The sequence below is a fragment of the Coregonus lavaretus genome, assembly GCF_964263955.1.
Source record: "Coregonus lavaretus genome assembly, chromosome: 34".
NCBI lineage: Eukaryota > Metazoa > Chordata > Actinopteri > Salmoniformes > Salmonidae > Coregonus > Coregonus lavaretus.
In genome coordinates, this window is record NC_140021.1 from 26,878,701 (window position 1) to 26,890,658 (window position 11,958).

The window sequence follows — 11,958 nt, forward strand, 5'->3', positions numbered from 1 at the left end:
CTCAGATCTGTCAAAAGCTTCTCCTCCTCTCTCTTCTTATTTTCTCTTCCCCTCTCTTCCTCTCTCTCTCTCTCAACTTCTCAACTTCAAGGCTGTATTTACTTTGTTGCTATCCCCAGAATCATTCTCAGAAAGCAGCACATAACCTTAGCTTGTAGCTAAATCTGTTGAAGCTTTAACCAAGCTACTGGGTGATCATTCACAGAAAACGATGGTTAAATGAAAGGGAGAGACTTAAAGAAATATATCATGTATCTTCACCTAACACCTAACTGGAGTGGATCTTTAGAGGGGTGATCTGCGATTGGAAATACAACAAAATGGTCATCCCCGCCCCTTGTTTTGGTAAACAGTTGAGGGATGGGGCTAAAGGAATGTTGAAAATGAAATGTTCCCCTAAAATGTGGCCTCTCTCTGCCATGTATGGGTCTCTAGGACATAAAACATTATTTGATTAAATATTGAGTTTTGCCTTCACTGCTATAGCCTATAGAAACACATTGAATAGCACGTTCATAAATGGCAAAAAAGAGTCATAAATAAATAATAAGGAATAAGGTTTTGAAGTCTCTGTTCTATATCTAGGAGATATAAGAAAGCTCAGGAATTATTTCCATTTTTTTGTACACATATTTAACCCCCTTTCTTGGGGGCACAAAACGACTTCCATACCTCTATTCATTTTTTAAACCGGTACTGGGTTACCTTCAGTCAAGTCGTAGATGTCACGCCCTGGCTCTGGGGACTCTAGTATGTTGAGCCAGGGTGTGAGTTTTCATTTGTGTTTGTTCTAGTTGTTGTATTTCTATGTTGGCCAGGGTGGCTCCCAATCAGAGACGGCTGTAGCTCGTTGTCTCTGATTGGGAGCCATACTTAAGTAGCCGTTAGGCATTCATTTGGTGTGGTTTCTTGTTCCGTGTTGGTTTGTGTATGTAACCAGGGACGTCACGTTTTTGTTTTGTTCGTGTGATACTTTATAAAAATAAATATGTTCGCATTCCACGCTGCGCCTTGGTCCTCCTCTGTTCCCGACGAACGTGACAGAAGAAACCACCAAGACTGGACCAAGCAGCGTGTCCAGGAGCCATCGCCAGGGAGATCTCTAGCAGATCTCCTTCGCCTCCTCGACTGGGTCAAGCCGGGTGAGGAAGAGAAGGGCCGGACTTGGAAGCAGAAGGGCGAAAGTCTGGCGAGGGACATGGAGACCTGGTCCACGGGTAGGAGAGACGCCCAGACATTTTTTAGGGGGGGGCTCACGCCGTGGACGACGGGGCAGCAGGGGGCCGCGATGGAGCGGTTAGTAGAGGAGGCCGCCAGGTTACGGGGGCCACTGGTCACTAAAGGGGAGGAGAGTGTAGAGGCACGGCGAGAGGTACTGGGGTGTGTTACCAGTCCGGTCCGGCCCGTTCCTGATCCCCGCGTAGGGCCAGTGGTGTGTGTCCCCAGTACGGTCCGGCCTGTTCCTGTCCCTCGCACCGAGCCTGTGGTGTGCATCGCCAGCCCGGTTCGGCCCGTCCCTGCTCCCCGCACCAAGCCAATGGTGCGCGTCGTCAGCCCGGTCCGGCCTGTTCCTGCTTCCCGCACCAAGCCAATGGTGCGCGTCGTCAGCCCGGTCCTGCCTGTTCCTGCTCCCCGCACCAAGCCAATGGTGCGTTTCGTCAGCCCAGCTCGGCCCGCTCCTGCTCCCCGCACCAAGTCAGTGGTGCGCTTCGTCAGCCCGGCTCGGCCCGCTCCTGCTCCCCGCACCAAGTCAGTGGTGCGTTTCGTCAGCCCAGCTCTGCCCGCTCCTGCTCCCCGCACCAAGTCAGTGGTGCGCTTCGTCAGCCCGGCTCGGCCCGTTCCTGCTCCCCGCACCAAGCCAATGGTGCGCGTCGTCAGCCCGGTCCGGCCTGTTCCTGCTCCCCGCACCAAGCCAATGGTGCGCGTCGTCAGCCCGGTCCTGCCTGTTCCTGCTCCCCGCACCAAGCCAATGGTGCGTTTCGTCAGCCCAGCTCGGCCCGCTCCTGCTCCCCGCACCAAGTCAGTGGTGCGCTTCGTCAGCCCGGCTCGGCCCGCTCCTGCTCCCCGCACCAAGTCAGTGGTGCGTTTCGTCAGCCCAGCTCTGCCCGCTCCTGCTCCCCGCACCAAGTCAGTGGTGCGCTTCGTCAGCCCGGCTCGGCCCGTTCCTGCTCCCCGCACCAAGTCAGTGGTGCGCTTCGTCAGCCCGGTCCGGCCCGTTCCTGCTCCCCACACCAAGCCAGTGGTGTGCGTCGTCAGTCCGGCACAGCCCGTGCCTGTTCCACCGGTGCCTGGTTCAGCACGGGTCAGCTGCTTCACGCCGGAGCTAGAGCAATCCGCTCCACCAGTGTGCAGCAGGGCCAGACCGGACCAGGGGTACTTTGGGGGGTTAGAGAGGGAGTGGGGATTATGCCCGGAGCCGGATCCGCCGCCAAGGCGGAGTGCTCACCCGGTCCCTCCCCTGTGGTATTTGGTTGGCGCGGTCGGAGTCCGCGCCTTTAGGGGGGGGTACTGTCACGCCCTGGCTCTGGGGACTCTAGTATGTTGAGCCAGGGTGTGAGTTTTCATTTGTGTTTGTTCTAGTTGTTGTATTTCTATGTTGGCCAGGGTGGCTCCCAATCAGAGACGGCTGTAGCTCGTTGTCTCTGATTGGGAGCCATACTTAAGTAGCCGTTAGGCATTCATTTGGTGTGGTTTCTTGTTCCGTGTTGGTTTGTGTATGTAACCAGGGACGTCACGTTTTCGTTTTGTTCGTGTGATACTTTATAAAAATAAATATGTTCGCATTCCACGCTGCGCCTTGGTCCTCCTCTGTTCCCGACGAACGTGACAGTAGAACAAAACAGAGAATACCATCGTGTTTGTGAGAGTCTCATCTTTCCATAGAGGGGTCATATTAGTTCGGACGCTACAGATGTTTTCGTGAAAATACCCATTTTGGGATGTCTCCTGGTCTGACAAACAGCGCTGTAGCTCTGCCACTTTCCACTGCAGATGTGGAAGGCTGACATAGGCAGATGCAGTGGATTGAACCCATACAAAAATACAGATATCTCAAGCTTAAACAGGCTTTCAAGGCTGCCTAAATAGGGAATGGGACATTCACTCTGGTCCATACAGAAGGCTAGAATACTACCAATCCCAAACCACAGTATTCCTGCTATTTACAATATAATATGTTGAAGCATCTTTTACCTCAAACTGCACATATCACTCAGTATGCATATCAATAAATAATCTGAGAATAAAGACTGTGTCTAGGTGTGGTTTGGTTTTACTAACCTTGTGGGTTCCAGGGGTCCTAAATTAGGGGTTACAATTAGGGTTAGGGTTAGGTTAAGGGTTAAGGGTTAGGGAAAACAGGATTTTAAATGGGAATAAATATGTTGGTCTCCAAAAGGATAATAAAACAAATGTGTGTGTTAGTGATGTGCGAGATGACTCAGAACCTCACGGTTACATTCGGGGGGTGGGCGGGTTTAGGGTTATGAAATATTGTGTGGATGAAGGGCGGGTGGGTGGCGGGCAGGTTGAATAAAGAGAAAACAATACATTAAAAAAATCCATAAATGTAGAATTGTTGTGCAATGCATATCTATAGGTATTGATTTTATTCTCTCATAATATATCTGGCATTAGTGCGTAAGCTTTAGGGCCTAACTTTACAAACGCCAAATAGCCTACACGCCAATCACCAAACGCTTTTGGAAACCGGCAGAAAAAGTTTATGTTGATCCACTGAGTCAAAAAGGACAATGTCGGAGTTTAATTCAATAAGAGAAACGCTGCGAAAGGGAGAGTTGAAAATAAAGAGAAGGGAGGGCCAGAAAAGTAATGTTTAGGAAAGATTTGTTGAAAAGGTAAAAAAGGATGATAGCAGTGCCTACACTCTCAGAAAATATATATATTTTTAACACATCCGCATGTCTAGTTAGGGACGACACGTTGGCAGAACATGATTTTTGTACATTTTGTGTCAATTCCTGCAATTAATCTGTTAAAAGATGACAACCATACAACAGACCCTAGATGTGTTAGATTATTGACCAATCACAGAACAGATGTATTAAAAACAACACGTGCTGTATTATTTTAACACAATCATTGTTTTGGCACATTTAACACATGATTTTTGTAAATTTTTCAACACAGTGATTATGTTAAAGTAATACAACATGTCATCCCTAACTAGACACACGGATGTGTTAAAATAAATGGTTGATTTTACACATATTGTGTTGTAATCTACTTTAGCATTCTGTAAACATATTACAGTGAGTGCTCCATATACAAAATCTTACATGAAACAAATTCTGTACATGCTAAATATCCTTGAAAGACTAAAAACATTTTAAAGTCACTCTGGATAAGAGCGTCTGCTAAATGACTTAAATGTAAATGTAGGGCCAGTTAGATATGCAGTCCAGAGAAACAAACTCCTTTGTACATGACATACAGGAGAACAGACTGGATATGGTAGACATATATTACTTATCAGAAGCAAAAATGAACCTCTACCATAGACGAGTTAAACTGGTATAACATTTCCACTCACGGGTGGCCAAAAAGCGATAACTGAAAGCCAATCCCCCACTAAGCCACGCCTCCAATATAATTTCCCAGTGTGCCTTGCCTTTTCGAGTGAATTGTAGTTACCACCCATGACTGTATTTGTTAGTGATAGAGACATGGTTGTTGAATGTGTTCTTTATCAGTCCCGTGGCTGTCACCAAGTGAGTTTCTAGGCAAATGTTTTCATTCAAATGAAACTATAACAATACATATCTCTTGAGGCCTATATTAGCTGTATACAGTGCCCTGAAACTCTTGGTTTACATGCCACATCTGGCCTGCAATTAGGGTTGCAAAACTCCAGTATCTTTCTCAGACATTGTGGTTGAAGAGTCCAGATTCCCTGCATATTCCCTCCCATTTCCAGGAAGCTACAAACTGGGATATCTGAAAATCCTGAGACCTTTGGGAACATTACCTGCATTTTGCAAACCTACCTGCAAGTCACATTATGCGAAGTGATGTATAATTCTTAACGGAATCCAGCCAGCATTAGAACAGCCAACAGTTGGAATTTTTATTCCCCCGCAACCTGCATTCAGAATGACTGCCAGGGTTAGGAACATTGGGAGGAGACTACGCATTCCATTTAGACTGGAACAACGATTTCAGTAACGGGTGTAAAAACTAACTGATTGGATTAGTTTAGAAAAATGTAAGTTATTTATCTTAGTTTAGCATAAGATTAATGACTCAAACAATGTACAGGCAAAAACACAGATATTAAAAACAATTTTTAAAAATCAACCTGCTTTTTTATAAATCAAGGCTAAAATGTTGCCGTGTCCGCTCCCCATTACCCTCAAATGTACACCTTCTTCAGATAAAGACAACATTTATTTTAATGGTAGGTTTATTTGAACAGTGAGAGACAGAATAACAACAAAAAAATCGTGAAAAACGCATGTCAAAAATGTTAAAAATTGATTTGCATTTTAATGAGGGAAATAAGTATTTGACCCCTCTGCAAAACATGACTTAGTACTTGGTGGCAAAACCCTTGTTGGCAATCACAGAGGTCAGACGTTTCTTGTAGTTGGCCACCAGGTTTGCTCACATCTCAGGAGGGATTTTGTCCCACTTCTCTTTGCAGATCTTCTCCAAGTCATTAAGGTTTCGAGGCTGACGTTTGGCAACTCGAACCTTCAGCTCCCTCCACAGATTTTCTATAGGATTAAGGTCTGGAGACTGGCTAGGCCACTCCAGGACCTTAATGTGCTTATTCTTGAGCAACTCCTTTGTTGCCTTGGCCGGGTGTTTTGGGTCATTGTCATGCTGGAATATCCATCCACGACCCATTTTCAATGCCCTGGCTGAGGGAAGGAGGTTCTCACCCAAGATTTGACGGTACATGGCCCCGTCCATCGTCCCTTTGATGCGGTGAAGTTGTCCTGTCCCCTTAGCAGAAAAACACCCCCAAAGCATAATGTTTCCACCTCCATGTTTGATGGTGGGGATGGTGTTCTTGGGGTCATAGGCAGCATTCCTCCTCCTCCAAACACCGCGAGTTGAGTTGATGCCAAAGAGCTCCATTTTGGTCTCATCTGACCACAACACTTTCACCCAGTTCTCCTCTGAATCATTCAGATGTTCATTGGCAAACTTCAGACGGGCATATATATGTGCTTTCTTGAGCAGGGGGACCTTGCGGGTGCTGCAGGATTTCAGTCCTTCACGGCATAGTGTGTTACCAATTATTTTCTTGGTGAAAATGGTCCCAGCTGCCTTGAGATCATTGACAAGTTCCTCTGACAAGCATTCCAGGTGATTCCAGGTGTTCCAGGTGACAATCTCATGAAAATGGTTGAGAGAATGCCAAGTGTGCAAAGCTGTCATCAAGGAAAATGGTGGCTACTTTGAAGAATCTCAAATATAAAATATATTTCGATTTGTTTAACACTTTTTTGGTTACTACATGATTCCATATGTGTTATTTCATAGTTTTGATGTCTTCACTATTATTCTACAATGTAGAAAATAGTAAAAATAAAGAAAAACCCTTGAATGAGTAGGTGTGTCCAAACATTTGACTGGCATTGTATAATGTGTATTTAAAGTTTTATTTTTTACATTTGCAAAAATTCCTAAAAATCTGTTTTTGCTTTGGTATTATGGGGTATTGTGTGTAGATTGAGGGGAGGGGGAGGGGGAGGGGGACAAATGTAATCAAATTCAGAATAAGGCTGTAAAGTAACAAAATGTGAAAAAAGTCAAGGGGTCTGAATACTTTCCGAATGCACAGTATAGGCCTAGTCAGGCGGTTGCAGGTGGGTTATTAGCAATTGCGGGTGGGGTGCGGGTGACCAAACAGCTGACGCGCGCACCACTTGTGTGTGTGTGTGTGTGTGTGTGTGTGTGTGTGTGTGTGTGTGTGTGTGTGTGTGTGTGTGTGTGTGTGTGTGTGTGTGTGTGTATGAAGAAGAGAAAGGAGTACAAGCTCTTTGCCCTCCAAAAACTAGATAAAAGTTATATACACTTAGGCCTACACATTGAAAGGGTCAATATCCTACATCCACAATCACTGCCTGCCTTGCTGTCTACAAAAGAGGCTCTATACCAGCGATACGGAAATAATGCGATGGACTAAAGACAATGCAAAAATATTTATCCAGTTGCCTACCTATTATGTCATTGTCTGTCCAGCTTTCTCTTTTCTCTCTGTCTGTGAAACGGGGATATAGAGCGGAGTAGTCTCTGAAGTCAAATAGCCTACAAGCAACTACAAAAAGACTGTTAAACAACTGCATAACACAATTATTACATCAAATTATGAACAGGGTAGAACATTCGAAATAGTTATCAGCGTTCAAAAAAAAAAAAATATCGATGTAGTTTCATTTTGACCTCACCCATCAATGCATTGCATTATAAACGTATTTGTAAACGAAATTGAAATATATGCAAAAAAAAAGGTACAGTTTCAAATCTAGGCTAAATGATTTGTGGGAAAAATAAAGATGTATGTCCATCAGAGGGCAATCAATGTTGTAATACCGCAATCGGTCTGATAACGCATGGTTTACATTTCCTTTAACATTATTTTCGGAGAAAGGACAAAGCACCAAGCCAACAGAGCGCTGCAGGCTCGAGACAGAGTGTATGATATTTCTTCCTAACATTGTCTCACCTAGCCTAATGTTGATAGCCTTCGCATTGCAACATTTGTAGACATATCCGATAAAGAAGTTTATATTATTTACAGAATCAATATAGCCTACCATACATTACAATATGCACGACAACAATAGAATCTCAATCTCACCTTTAATATCCGCTGTGTGTCATGTATGCATAAAGTAGCCTACAGCAGCAATCCACATTCAGCTTCAGTGTCTGTTTGATTGTTTTTTCTATCTGTACCTGGGCTCTGTCTCCTCAGAACGAGCATAGACTAGACTGGACTGGACTGGCAGCGATTGCGAAATTCTGGCTCTGCGTTCCCGCTTGATGTAGGTAGACTAGGCTACTTCACAGAGTGGTGACAGCAAATACCGTTTAGTAAGTGGTTACCCAGCTAGCACATTTGGTTCCTTAGAAGTTGTGGTAACATATGTTTTTGGTCTTACATTGGTTGTGCGAACAAAGCCATATGTTTCCTGACTGGTAAAACTGAATGTTCTTTTAAACTGAATGTTTTTTACATGTTCTGAGAACAGAAGTGAAAAATGTACCTGTTCTGGGAACATTTATTTTTAGGCTACAGGGTGGTTCCTTTAACGTTTTCCTGGGAGGTTTTATTAACACTTTGAAAACAGAAATTCTAGGCTATTTTGAGTTTTTTTTTATAACTTCCATACAACTTTCACTAAATGTTTCAATAAAACTTTGAATAACAGTTATTTTGAGTTAACTTTTTTGAACTTCAAGCACAGATAGGGCACATGTAATTTAATTTCCGTAAGCATTAATAATGATGAACACATTTATTTTGACACGGTATCTGTGAGATTCAAACCTATAATCTTCTGTTCTCTAGCCATGGAATTAGTTCACTGCTCCACCAGGATGGAGCTAGCATGCCATGTAATTTTAGTCTATTCAAACAGACCCCATTTCAAAGGAAACTTGCACTCATTAAGATCAGGTGTGGCCAATTAGTGGACGCGGCCAACACACCTGAACACACTTAACAAGCTAGATAATAGAGAGTTTTGTTGATGCCTAGAACAGAATGTAAACATTTTTAAATAACATTCTTAGAATATTCTCTGAACGTTACTAAAGTTTTCTTATGGTTTTTATTGAACGTTTTCTTAACTTTCTCAGAACAGTTTGGGAACATGACTTTAAATAGAACCATGAGGAAACCTGTAGGAAACGTAATGCCGAAGTACTGAAATTCCCACAGAAGAACATTGTTTCTTAACGTTCTTGGAGCAATTTGAGCACATGACTTTAAACAGAACCATGAAGAAAACCTGTAGGAAACGTTATGCTGAAGTAGCCTACTGAAATTCCCACAGAAGAACGTTGTTTCTTGACATTCTCTGAACTATTTGAGACCATTCCCAATGTCAAACCAGTTGTAAAACGTTCCCAGATCATTACCAAATAAAAAATGTAACCATGTTTGAACTTTTGGGAAACATTCTGTTAAAGTAATGAATTTACATTTTTAGTCATTTAGCAGACGCTCTTATCCAGAGCGACTTACAGTTAGTGAATACATATTTTTTTATACTGGCCCCCCGTGGGAAACGAACAAACAACCCTGGCGTTGCAAACGCCATGCTCTATCAACTGAGCTACATCCCTGCCGGCCATTCCCTCCCCTACCCTGGACAACGCTGGGCCAATTGTGCGCCGCCCATGAGTCTCCCGGTCGCGGCCGGCTGCGACAGAGCCTGGATTCGAACCAGGATCTAGTGGCACAGTTAGCACTGTGATGCAGTGCCTTAGACCACTGCGCCACTCAGGAGTACGCGCCACAATGAAATACCAAGAAAATATTTCTAGTTCCTTAAATGTGCTGAAAATTTTCCAAAGCCAAGCAACTATCCTGCACCATTCCCAGAAAGTTGTGGGAAGGTTGTATGCAAAACAGTGGAGGCTGGTGGGAGGAGCTATAGGAGGATGGGCTCATTGTAATGGCTGGAATGCAATACATGGAACAGAGTCAAACACGTAGTTTCCATATGCTTGATGTGTTTGATACCATTCCATTGATTCCATTCCAGCCATTACGATGAGCATGTCCTCCTATAGCTCCTCCCACCAGCTTCCACTGATGCAAAATAACCATAGGACAACCACACTTTCACCAAGCTCTAAGAAACATATGGTTCTCAGAGCGTTATGTGCTAGCTGGGTACAGTGTGGCTGTTTTCTTCCTACTAAGCCAAATGAAGACCCTCCCACCGCGCTATTCGCACCCTTGATAGATCGTTCAGCCTTCCGACAGATTGATACGCCCTCTGATAGCCAATTACTGCTACTCGATCTACTGTATGATCAATACCGTTATGTTTAATTCTTAGGTAATGTGAGAAAATTCAATTTTAGTTCAGCACTTCCGATGTGTAGAGAGATCCACCTTGTGTCCTTTGCCTGGCTTTTTATCAATGGCCTTCCCATTTGTCCGTTTCTTGTTTACACTGAATTTCTTTATTCTTGACTTCACTTCACTTCATCTAAGTGAGACATAACAATGGTTCAGTCAGAGCTTATGACTCTGGTGTCAGTGTTATTTCCTGCATAGGCATACTTTACATTCCTAGTAGTGAAACACTGTAACACTGGGTTGAGTGGGGGAAATGTTTTTAATTGGGATTCATTGTTAATAAAAGCATTATAGCTGTGGGAATGAATACCTGATATGTCTGGGAAATGAACCAACAAACATCCCTGTGGGGTCCACTGCTGAACCCACGACATCACTCCCTCTGGACTTTCCTGTTCCTATCACTGCAGTGGAAAGCTGTTGTTTGATATATTTGCTTTAAATTATGAAGGATAATGTAATTTAAATGCATCGTGCATCAATCAAGGCTATGTAATGGCCATCTACCCTGGAGCCTGTAAATGAGTGATGTTGCTGCAGGGGCTAAGGGAGTTTGGGGCACATAATGGAAGATTAGGTCTGTCCCAAATGGTATCTCATGCCTTATTTAGTCCAGAGTCCAATGGGCCCTCGTCAGAATTAGTGCACTATAAAGGAAATAGGGTACAATTTGGGAGGCGACACTTATGGAAGATTGAGTTAATGAAAATGCATAGGGCTCTGAAATGGTCATGTTGACTTTGTTACTCAAATTTAGTGGCTCCATAGGGATACCTAGCAGCAGTGGTTCACTAGATTATATAGTTGGCTTGGATAGGGCAAGAGAAGGTGTGTTTGTGAGTGTGTGTCAGTGGTGGTTCCTCAGAGGAGGAAGGGGATGACCATCCTCCTCAGTGAATTAAAAAGTTATCCTTTTTCGATACAACTATACTAAATATATTCACATGTTACCAAATAATTGATTAAAACACACTGTTTTGCAATGGTCTACAGTAGCCTCAGCAGCACTCTGTAAGGTAGCACCATGGTGTAGCCGGAGGACAGCTACCTCTGTCCTCCTCCTTTGGGTACATTGACTTCAATACAAAACCAAGGAGGCTCATGGTTCTCACCGCCTTCCATAGACTTTCACAGTAATTATGACAACTTCCGGAGGACATCCTCCAACCTATCAGAGGTCTTGCAGCATGAACTGACATGTTCTCCACCCAATCAAAAGATCAGAGAATTAATCTAGTACTGAAAGCATAAGCTACAGCTAGCTAGCACTGCAGTGCATAAAATGTGGTGAGTAGTTGACTGAAAGTGAGAGAAAGACCTATTGTTGAACAGTTTTGAACAAATTAATTTCTTCCAAAATTAAGCAGAAGCAAGAGAGAGAGAGAGACATAGCTATATATATATATATATTTTTTTTTTTCACTTTCACTTAGCTAGCGAATGTAGCTAGCTAGTTTAGCCTACTCAAACACCCAGCTCAAACAGAGAGGGATACTATGTTAGCTAACTGGCTATGGCTATCCAACACCGGAACTCTTCCAAGTCAAGGTAACCTTAAATATATATATATATATATATATATATATTGCCACCGGGGCCCTCCGGTGTAACTGCTAAACTGCTTTCTGACTGTACACTGTACTGCATGATTGTAGCGGGTTTACTAATGTGTTAGTACTAGTAGCTATGTTGACTATGACGTGACAACGATGTAGGCTGTGTGTAGCGGTTAGCGTCATGATATGAAGGTTTGGCTTGGAAAGGTTTTTTTCACCTGGTCACAGACAGCTGATGTGTTGTGCACTGAAGTCCACAAGTGAAGGGAAAAGGTGAGAGGAGGAGAGCGAATAGATAGTTGCGAGAAGGAATTATACAGTTGAAGTCGGAAG

At 43.7% G+C, this 11,958-nt stretch overlaps 1 protein-coding gene across 1 annotated transcript in view; it reads right to left on the reverse strand.

Annotated features, from left to right (window-relative positions):
- The window catches only part of LOC311108985 (E3 ubiquitin-protein ligase RNF152-like), a 57,312-nt gene extending 49,387 nt beyond the window's left edge, over window positions 1-7,925 (reverse strand). Inside the window, exon 1 of the mRNA XM_084151766.1 lies at window positions 7,832-7,925. The gene's annotated coding sequence lies outside the window, so the exon portion shown is untranslated. The remainder of the gene's footprint in view (window positions 1-7,831) is intronic.
- Between the last annotated feature and the right edge of the window lie 4,033 nt (window positions 7,926-11,958).